This window comes from Saccopteryx bilineata, chromosome 1, assembly GCF_036850765.1.
Source record: "Saccopteryx bilineata isolate mSacBil1 chromosome 1, mSacBil1_pri_phased_curated, whole genome shotgun sequence".
Taxonomy (NCBI): Eukaryota; Metazoa; Chordata; class Mammalia; order Chiroptera; family Emballonuridae; genus Saccopteryx; species Saccopteryx bilineata.
This window is the reverse complement of record NC_089490.1, coordinates 14,996,170-15,006,999: the sequence shown is the minus strand read 5'-3', so window position 1 is coordinate 15,006,999 and position 10,830 is coordinate 14,996,170. Positions and strand designations below refer to the sequence as shown.

The window sequence follows — 10,830 nt, the reverse complement described above, 5'->3', positions numbered from 1 at the left end:
ACCAAAATATTGAGTGATCTTTTGGGGGGGGGGGGACACAGGATTATAGGTGATTTTTTTTCTCTCTGGTTCTCTGTATTTTTTCCTTCTCCTCTCCTCCTTGTTCTTTTTAGTTTTTATTTATTTTTTTTAACAATGAAAGCAAATTACTTGTATCATAATAAAGTGATCAGAAACCCAGACCTGGAAGAGCTCACAATCCAGTGTGAGATCAGAACAGAGAAGAGAGAAGCCCACTCTGATCACTGAGGATTCTCAGCCAGTGTGAGCTCTGTGGGGGGGGAGGGGGGGTCTGACCCTGGACTCATCTCACAGTCTCCCCAAGCCTGCCCTGATCACTGGTATAAAGCCTTCCTTCTCTTTCTGTCCCTCCCCCGAACCCACACCCAAGGCTGTGCCCACCAGTCAGAAGGCATGCGCTTGATTCACCCTGCCTTGTGACATTGTTCCTATTGTTACCCAACGACTCTATTTTACCTTGAGCAAGAATGGCAGGCGCATCTGTGACTCATCCCGTATTGATCTGCCCTCACCCAGCTCTGGGCTTCCAGGCACACTGACTGTCCCTTGGCCGGCAGGAGCCACCACCTTGTTCTGCAGCTGTTTCTCACATGGGCACGTCCCAGCATCCCTCATGGTCTGTCAGCTCCGGAGGCTGGGATGACAACTTACAGGCATGTTGCAAACCCCGTTCCTCACAGCTTTGCGGGAAGTAGGATTTTAGAAGATGATGCTCATATGCTGCTTTTCACCTTGATGACTTTTTGCACAGTAAAATTTTAGCTTTTGAAGGCAGAGCCTCGATTCGTTCATCCCTCCCTCCCTCCCTCCCTCCCTCCCTCCCTTCCTTCCTTCTTTTATTCATTCAGTACTCAATGCTAGGTGTTAGAGTTCTTTTTTAATTTTTAAAAATTTTATATTGATTTTATAGAGAGGGAAAGGGAGAGAGAGACAGCAACATCCAACTATTCCTGTACATGCCGTGATTGGGGATCAAACTGGCAATCTCTGTTCCAGACGATGCTCTAACCAACTGAGTTATCCGGCCAGGGCAATAAAAATTTTTAAGTTGGCTCTGTTCTGGCCCTGGCCTGTTGGCACAGTGGTAGAGCATTGGCCTGGCATGTGGATATCCCAGGTGTGATTCCTGATCAGGGCACACGAGAGAAGCAACCACCTGCTTTTCTACCCCTCCTCCTCCCCCTGATCTCCCCCCCCCCCCCCCCCCTGCAGCCATGGCTCAATTGGTTCAAGTTTGCATCGGCAATGGGTGCTGAGAATGGCTTAGGTGGAATCTCTGACTCAGGCACTAAAAATAGCTTCATTGCAAGCATGGCCCCTGATGGGCAGAGCATCGGCTCCAGACGAAGGTTGCTGGGTAGATCGTGGTCCAGGTGCGTGCAGGAGTCTGTCTCTCTATCTTTCCTCCTCTCACTTAGAGAAGAAGAAGGAGGAGGAGGAGGAGGAGGAGGAGGAGGAGGAGGAGGAAAAGAAGAATATAATAGCTCTGTTTTCAGTTCTTATTGTGCTCATTCACTTAATCCTCTCAATAGCATCAAGGCAAGTAGTACTACTATTGCTCCCAGTGTACAAGTGAGGAAACTAAAGTCCTTAGGGGTTTGTCTTGCAGGGTTGCTGCCGAGCTGGGGTGCGCACCCAGTCCTCTGGGCTCTAACAGCAGTGAGCCTAACTGCTGCCCCACGCTGCCTTGAACAGATTCCGGAAGGGAAGTGCATGATCACCAGGCACGGAGGCCTCCACATGGGCCAAGGCGTGGAGTGGCTGCCTGTTCTGTTCAGCCTGACGTGGGTGCACTGGGGAAAAGTACGGTGCAGGGGGAAGCCGCTCAATAACAGGTGAGAATCCACTGCCCCAGCCTTGGATTTCAGTTGCTCTTTGCTTCTCAAAGGGTAACTTTGGTGCCGCAGAGCGGTGACCTACACAAAATCGCGAGGTGGGTGGAATGGGCTTCTCCTCTCCGGGTGGGGTGAAGAGAACTGGCTTTGGAGTCATGGGCCCTTGGGGTTCAGTCCCAGCCCTGCCACTGACCAGCTGAGTGACCTTATACAAGTCATTCAGCATCTCCAAACCTCAGTTTCCTTGACTGTTAATTGAAGATAATATTCTCAGAGTGCCGACCTAGACTAATGAGACGTGCGTGGGGATCAGGTCAGAACAGTGACCAGCTTGCCGCCAGCTGGCCCCAAACAGCACCTCGTTCAAGTCCCAGTCTCTTATCCACATCTCCAAAGTCCTAAAAACTCCAAATCGCAAAACAGCATCTGATGCCACAGGCCTCACCTAAGGGGTTCAAACTTTATGATCTCCCCTCCGAACTACTTTTTGCACTTCTGGTCTGCTTCTTAACTCAACTGCTTGATCAGCTGGCTCTTGGGCATCTCAGATCAGCCTCCCAAAGAAATACCTCTACACCCACACACCCCATTGGGCTCCCCGCAGACCGTCTCCCTTGGCCAAGCTCTTTGCTCCCCGTAATTCCTCCGCTCCGCCTTCTGCCAACCCCGTTGGGTTTCCATGCCGTTTCTCCCATGCCCTGGCTGGGGAGGTGGACTTTGGAGACGTGGTCTCTGAACTCCTCTGGCAGTACGGTCTCAGCACATTGTTACCTGCCCACGGGCTGCAGGGTGGTTGCGAGCAGTCTGTCTATTAGTATTCTCAGTACTGCGTGCCGACTGAACAAGTCATGTCTGGGGTAGAACTGTGTCTCCTTTGCAACTGTGCTGAAGCCCTGGTCATTTTTCCACTATGAATTTCCCCAGTTGACAAAAGCCCAAAATAACTCCTCTAATCTGCAGGGCTACAACAATTTCTGAAGGGAAAAAGGAGGCCTCCTGTTGGAGCAGGTTAGAAACCACCGACCCGGGCTGCCAAGCCTCCCGTCATTCCCCTTTAGTGGACAAGGGAGTCATGAGACCCGAGGTCAGGTCCCAACCCCGCCCCGGGCTGGCTGGTTGATCTTGGGTATAGCCGCGTGTGACTTGGAGAGCTTAGGTTTCCTCATCCCGGAGCAGAGATCACGAAAATGACTTGGTAGGATTGTCAAGAAGATTAAATGAGATAATGAGAGGGCTTTGAAAACTGTGAAGTTGCAGAAATGTTAGGATTGTTGTTGTCATCTTCTTACACATAGTGTCAGCTTCTTAAGGAAGGGCCCCTCTTCTGTTTAATTCTTCAGTTCCCGCGGTGACACCCACCATGTCACCACAGAGCACTATGCTATGGAGATGACCTCATTAAAACACCACAGGGACCAGCACAGTGACTTAGCACATAGAAGTTGCTTAAGAAATGGTATCTTAAACAAAAAACAACACACACACACACACACACACACACACTATATATATATATATATATATATATATATATATATATATATATATATATATAGTGTGTAGTTACATATATATATATATGGTAGTTAATGGGTATACACATGCTCTTGCATGGCCCCTGGTTCAAATCCCCTCTCTGCCGCTTGCTAAGGTAGTGTGAGTGTGACTTTGGGCAAGGTTAGCACTAATGTGCTCTAGTGTCTTCGCCTACCACACATGGCCGATGAGGGAAGTAGCTGGTTCATGCAGTGGTTGTAAGAACTGAAGGTGTTTAGTCTCCATAACAGCCAGGCACCAAGCCAGCACTCCATAAGGAATCAGCTGTTGTTTTTTTTCTTATTATCCATTGAGCAATTCTTAAAGAGATGGTATGAGAAGGTCACCAGACTGGAAAGTAGAAAATCTGGGTCCTGGTCTTTGTTTGGAATCGGCAGGGCCTTTAAAATATATATTTTTTAGCTTGACCTGTGGTGGCACAGTGGATCAAACGTCGACCCAGAACGCTGAGGTCCCCGGTTCAAACTCTGGGCTTGCCTGGTCAAGGCACATATGGGAGTTGATGCTTCCTGCTCCTCCCCCCTTCCCTCTCTCTCTCTCTCTCTCTCTCTTCTCTAAAATGAATAATTAATTAATTAAAAAAAACATATATTTTAGATTTTTTTACTTATTCAATTTTAGAGAGAGAGAAGGGGGGAGGAGCACAAAGCATCAACTTGTAGTTGCTTCTTGTTTGTGCCTTGACCGGGCAAGCCCGGGGTTTTGAACCAGCAGCCTCAGTGTTCCAGGTCGATGCTTTATCCACTGCGCCACCGCAGGCCAGGTGGCAGGGTTTTTTTTTTTTTTTTTTAATTTATTTATTCATTTTTAGAGAGGAGAGAGAGAAAGTGGGGAGGAGCAGGAACCATCAACTCCCATATGTGCCTTGACCAGGCAAGCCCAGGGCTTCGAACCGGCAACTTCAGCATTCCAAGTCGAATGCTTTATCCACTGCACCACCACAGGTCGGGCAGGTGGCAGGGTTTTTAAAGACAGCATTAGATGCTCAGGCTCGCCTCTCAGGTTCATCACAAATACTGTTGCTGGGACTACGCTTCAGTGTTACCTCCCCCAGGTGTGGACAGACATCAATGGCTCGGTTAAAGGTGTGTGTATGTCACGTTTGGCTGAATATCACAGTTATCTAACATGCGGCTGTACCTGTTTGCATTCTCTCCCATCAGAACAAGAGGGCCTCTTTCCCTGTCCCCAGATCCATCCACATTTTAAGTTTAAATTTCTTTTTATTTTTTTCTTCTTTTTAAAGTGAGTATTTAAAAATTTAAATACATTTAAATTTTATTTATTTATTTATTTATTTATTTTTACAGAGACAGAGAGAGAGTCAGAGAGAGGGATAGACAGGGACAGACAGACAGGAACGGAGAGATGAAAAGCATCAATCATTAGTTTTTCATTGCGTGTTGCGACACCTTAGTTGTTCATCGATTGCTTTCTCATATGTGCCTTGACCGCGGGTCTTCAGCAGACCAAGTAACCCCTTGCTGGAGCCAGTGACCTTGGGTCCAAGCTGGTGAGCTTTTGCTCAAACCAGTTGAGCCCGTGCTCAAGCTGGTGACCTCGGGGTCTTGAACCTGGGTCCTTCCACATCCCAGTCCGATGTTCTATCCACTGCTCAACTGCCTGGTCAGGCTTAAGTTTAAATTTCATTGACTTTTTTTTTTTTTGTATTTTTCTGAAGCTGGAAATGGGGAGAGACAGTCAGACAGACTCCTGCATGCGCCCAACCGGGATTCACCCGGCACGCCCACCAGGGGCGAAGCTCTGCCCACCAGGGGACGATGCTCTGTCCCTCCGGGGCGTCGCTCTGCCACGACCAGAGCCACTCTAGCGCCTGGGGCAGAGGCCAAGGAGCCATCCCCAGCGCCCGGACCATCTTTGCTCCAATGGAGCCTTGGCTGAGGGAGGGGAAGAGAGAGACAGAGAGGAAGGAGGGGGTGGGGGTGGAGAAGCAAATGGGCGCTTCTCCTATGTGCCCTGGCCAGGAATCGAACCCGGGTCCTCCGCACGCCAGGCCGACGCTCTACCGCTGAGCCAACCAGCCAGGGCCTCGTTGAATTTTTTTGACGAAGTAATATTCAGAGAGGATACAACATTTGAAAAGGAACAAAAGGGCATACCGTGAGAACTCTCCTCACCCCTGTCCCAGCCACCCAAGTTCCCTCCCCCCAAACAGGAGCTTGGATCTCAGCTTATCTGGTGTGTGGAAAATGGTATCGGACTAAATCTCAGTTACTTTCATGTGAACACAAACCGGCATATATTCCGGAGTAGAATGTTGCGTTTGAATGAACTTGACTGATAAAACCAGAGACTTCAAAGACATTTTCTGCTGAAGGGTGGGGCAGGGTGGGGAGCTGCTTCTGGCTGCCTCCCCCCTTCTCTGGGGGGGGGGGAGAGGAGAAGTTGGCACAGCACTGAGTTAGTCCCTACTGTGCAAGCTGGAAGATGCCCCCGCTCCTCTTGAGTATATCGGGGCTTCTGTCACCACACTGGCCTGTGCACATTCCATCGCGTCTTCCTGCTCTTGAAGTGGCCACCGCCTTGCTGCCTGACCTTCCATCGGTCGGCTCTGCTCTGAGCTTCAGTTTTCCTCACTTGTAAAAGGAGGCGTTGGACGAGGCCCATTCCAGGTGTAACATTCCAGAACTGATCAACTAATTCACATTAAGGTGTAGATGACTGATAGCAGCTTAATGTATTACCTCTCCTGTGGGTGGAACATTTTAAGAGATGCCTCTTCTCATCCCCTAAGAATGAACGGGTATGGTGCAATTTCAGGCATGGTCACAGGTGGGTGAGGGTGGGGTGTGGGGAGGGGGCGCCTCTCCTGGCATTCTTCCAGGGGTGACTGGGGTGAGGGGCCGCTGTAGCCGTGGCTGGTGGCCGACCTGAGGGGAAGTGCCTATTGGTTTGCCCTAGAACTCAGACCACACTCATTTTTCCCTGCCCATGGCCAAGAGCAGGATTTTGTCGTACAAAAAAAATGCCTCACCAGGGAAACCCACGTGTATGGCCTGGAAAACTACCTTGTCCCCGGAGGCGAGGGGTGTGGGGGGGTGTTCAGCAGCTTGACTTCCAGGTTGGTAGGTCAGTTCTCATCCTGGGTAAGCGAGGAGACCCGCACTGGAGGGTCAGAGGCTTTCTGCCGGAGCAGGTGGTCCGGCCACACCTGGGTCCAAGACAACTGCCTTCCCCCCGTGGAGAAAGGCTGTGCCCGCCAAGCGCTCTCTGGTTCCGTTTCCCATGGGAGGTTTGGTTTGGCTTCTGAATTTTCAAGGAGGGCTTGAAAGGGGGTAGCCCCCGGCCACCATGACCCCGTCAGAGATAAGAACGTTGTCCTCTGGCTGGTGAAGTCTCGGCAGGCTGGCCCCAAACTGTGCCCAGTGCCGGGGCGTCTCCTCCCAACGCCGGTACAGCGGAGGCCGCCAGGGGGTTGGGGTGTCAGTCTGTGCTCCCCAGAACAGCAGTAGGCGGGAAAGGAGACTGGGGGCAGTGGCCAGTGGTCCCCACACTGTGGGCTGCACTGAGAGGCTCAGGCCAGACCTGAGGTGGACGCGCCTCGCCCTCTTGTCAGAATCTCCACCATGAAGTGACCAACTTTTTTATGATGAAAAGGAGGACAGCCTGACCTGTGGTGGCGCAGTGGATAAAGCGTTGACCTGGAAATGCTGAGGTTGCAGGTTTGAAACCCTGGGCTTGCCTGGTCAAGGCACATATGGGAGTTGATGCTTCCAGCTCCTCCCCCCTTCTCTCTGTCTCTCTCTCCTCTCCCCCCCCTCTCTAAAAATGAATAAATAAAAAAAAATTAAAAAAAAGGAGGACATAAATAAGTTGAAGAAAACAATATCGTAAATGAAAGAAATATTTAATTCATCGCAACAATATACTATATATGATATAATATACTATAATATGATAAATGCATAATAAAAACATAATATTTTATGTTGCAATTATGCTTACATGCCTATTCTTTTTTAATAATAATTGTAAGAAAAAAGTACTCATTTGGATACAAATACGTCACATCACACGCAATGGATCAACTCTGCATCGATCGAATACGGACACTTAACAGATTAGTCTTCCAATATCAAAAAGGAGGACATGTAGGAGGACACTTTTCGAGGGAGGATGGAACATACAAAAGAAGGAGTGTCCCTCCCTAAAGGAGGATGACTGGTCACCTTACTCCACCATCACGTCCCCTCTGTCCCTGGAGCAGGACAGCTTCTCGAGACCTGTGGCTGCTTCGCCCGGGCACCCGTGTGGAGCACACACGGCGCCAGTCCTCAGACTGAGGTGTCAGACTAGCAGCCCTGGCCTCGTCTGGGAGCTGGTTTAGACACGCAGACTCTCGAGACCACCCTAGGCTACTGGGTCAGAATCTGAGTTTTTACAAGATACCAAGTTGCTTAGAGTCGTGCACATTAATGTTCGGGAAGCGTGGGTCTAGATGCTGCGTGCCTTAGACCAAGCAAGGGAGGAAGGAAGTGGAAGCCCCCAAGGGGGTCTTCTCTAAGGGGAAGACCCACTCACAGCCTGGTTCATGGAGGGAGGTGGACACAGGAAAAGGCTAAGGAAGGCACTCTAGGACAATATGTGGCAATAGGCAGGTGTCTTTAATGTGTTTTGTTTTCATTTCATTAAAAATTTTTTATTGATTTTGACAGAGAGAGAGAAACATTGATTTGTTGTTCTACTTATTCTTGTGTGTGCCTAGACCAGGGATCGAACCCACAACTTTGGTATATCAGGGTGACACTCTAACCAGCTGAGCTAACCAACCAAGGCTTTCATTTTAAATTTCTTAGCGAGTGAGAAAAGAGAAATATCGATCTGTTTGTTCCATTTTTGCACGCATTCATTGGTTGATTCATATGTGTCCTGATCAGGAATCGAACCTGCAACCATGGCATGTTAGGATGACATTCCAACCAACTGAGCTACCCAGCCAGGGCCTGCTTTTTTGTCTTGTTTAATGCAGCTTAATCTTAAAATCTTAGAAACTGGAAGGTCATCGAGTCCAAACTCCCATCCTATTTAGGGATTCTTTCTGATACACAGCTGCCCTTCTGAGACCCATGTCAGTCAATATTACCTCCTCTGGGAAGCTCTGCCCCCCCTCTCCCTCCCACCACCCTTGCCCTTTACCAGAGCCCTAATCACGTGATATTACCTGGGCAAAGGCATGCTAACATTTGTATCCTCTCACCCCTGGCTCATCACAGTGTATAGGAGGCCCTCAACCAATGTGAATGGGATTGAATTGACCACCCCTGAGAGGGGAATCCTCTGAATTCTGCAGCTTGAACACTCCTAACGACAGATCACAGCTCCTCAAAAGCCCACTCTGCCTTTGCGAGGCTGTATTGCAGGGGTCAAGAACCTATGGCTTGCGAGCCAGATGCGGCTCTTTTGATGGCTGCATCTGGCTCGCAGACAAATCTTTAATAAAAAAATAATAATGTTAAAAATATAAAACATTCTCATGTATTACAATCCATTCATTTCCTACCGCTCATGTTCATGGTTGCGGGTGGCTGGAGCCAATCACAGCTGTCCTCCGGGACAACACCAAATTTTTATTGGATAATGCGTAACATACACGGGTCGTTGTACGGCTCTCACAGAATTACATTTTAAAATATGTGGCGTTCATGGCTCTCTCAGCCAAAAAGTTTCCCGATCCCCGCTGTATCGGAATGAAGCCACATCTGTCTCCCAGTGGCTTTTCCTTTTGGTTGTGGTGCATCTGCAAAAACAATGCAGGAATCTAATCTCCCTTCCAGATATTTAAGATAAGCATCTTTCCAAACCATCTCTGTGGGTCCTGGTTCCAGATCCTTCTCCTTATAGTGTTTTCTTCCATACACTCTTTCGTTTGTAATATGACCCTTTTAAAAGTGACGTCTGGCCCCTACACACCCTTAAAATGTCTAGAATGAAAAAGACTGACTATACCAAATACTGGCGAGGATGCAGAACGACTGGAACTCTCTCAACCGCTGGTGGGAATGTAACATGGTACAGGCACTATGGAACAGAGTCAACAGTTTCTTCGAAAAAGTTAAATATACATCTTTCATATGACCTAGCCATTCAACTCCAAGAATTTACCCAAGATAAATGAAAGCATGTGTCCATTGAAAGCTCAATGCTCATAGCAGCTTTATTTGTAATAAGATCTGAAGACAACCCAAATGTCCATCAACAATGAATGGATAAATAAACTGTGGCATATTGATATAACAGAATACTACTCAGCAAAAACAAACAAAAACCAAAACAAGGCTTGCTGATGTGCTTAACAACATTGATGAATTTCTTTTTTTTTTTTTTTTTTTTTTTTTTTGTATTTTTCTGAAGCTGGAAACGGGGAGAGACAGTCAGACAGACTCCCGCATGCGCCCAACCGGGATCCACCCGGCACGCCCACCAGGGGTGATGCTCTGCCCACCAGGGGGCGATGCTCTGCCCCTCCGGGGCGTCGCTCTGTTGCAACCAGAGCCACTCCAGCGCCTGGGGCAGAGACCAAGGAGCCATCCCCAGCGCCCGGGCCATCTTTGCTCCAATGGAGCCTTGGCTGCGGGAGGGGAAGCGAGAGACAGAGAGGAAGGAGGGGGCGGTGGTGGAGAAGCAAATGGGCGCTTCTCCTATGTGCCCTGGCCAGGAATCGAACCTGGGTCCCCCACACGCCAGGCCGATGCTCTACCGCTGAGCCAACCGGCCAGGGCCTGATGAATTTCTTTTCTTTTCTTTTTAGATGAGAAGAGGGGAGATTGTGAGGCAGGCTCCCGCTTGTGCCTGGACTGGTATCCACCTGGCAACACCCATCTGGGGCGGATGCTCAAATCAACCAAGCTACTTTTAGCTCCTGAGGCTGATGCACTCGGACCAGCTGAGCTATCCTCAGCGCCCAGGGCCATGCTTGAACCAATCGAGCCACTTACTGTGAAAGGGGGGAAGAGACGGGGTGGGGGCGGAGGAGGGGGGAGAGAGAGAAAAGCAGATGGTCACTTCTCCTGTGTGCCCTGACCGGAAATTGAACCCAGGACGTCCATATGATGGGCCAACATCCTATCCACTGAGCCACTGGCTGGGGCCAATGAATTTCATAATAATTATACCAAGTAAAAGAAGCCGGCTGAAAAATAACAAGAGTCTATGCTGGATGATTTCACTCACATAAAATTCTTAAAAATGAAATGGTGTCAGAAAACACCTGCCCTGGCTGGGTAGCTCAGGTGTTAGAGTGTCGTCCTGACACTCCAAGGCTGTGGGTTTGATCTCCAGTCAGGGCACTTGTGAGGAGCAATCTGAGTACACAACTAAATCGAGCAACTAAGTAAAAACATAAACAATGAATTTATGTTTCTCTCTCTCTCCTCCTAACCCCTTCCCTTTCTCTCTC

At 49.0% G+C, this 10,830-nt stretch overlaps 1 long non-coding RNA gene across 1 annotated transcript; it reads left to right on the top strand.

Annotated features, from left to right (window-relative positions):
• Window positions 1–403: 403 nt before the first annotated feature.
• On the top strand, window positions 404–10,363 carry LOC136319794 (uncharacterized). The gene is made up of 3 exons (XR_010728221.1): window positions 404–674; window positions 1,631–1,856; window positions 10,183–10,363. It is a non-coding gene; the product is annotated as an uncharacterized lncRNA (long non-coding RNA).
• The last annotated feature ends 467 nt before the right edge of the window (window positions 10,364–10,830 follow it).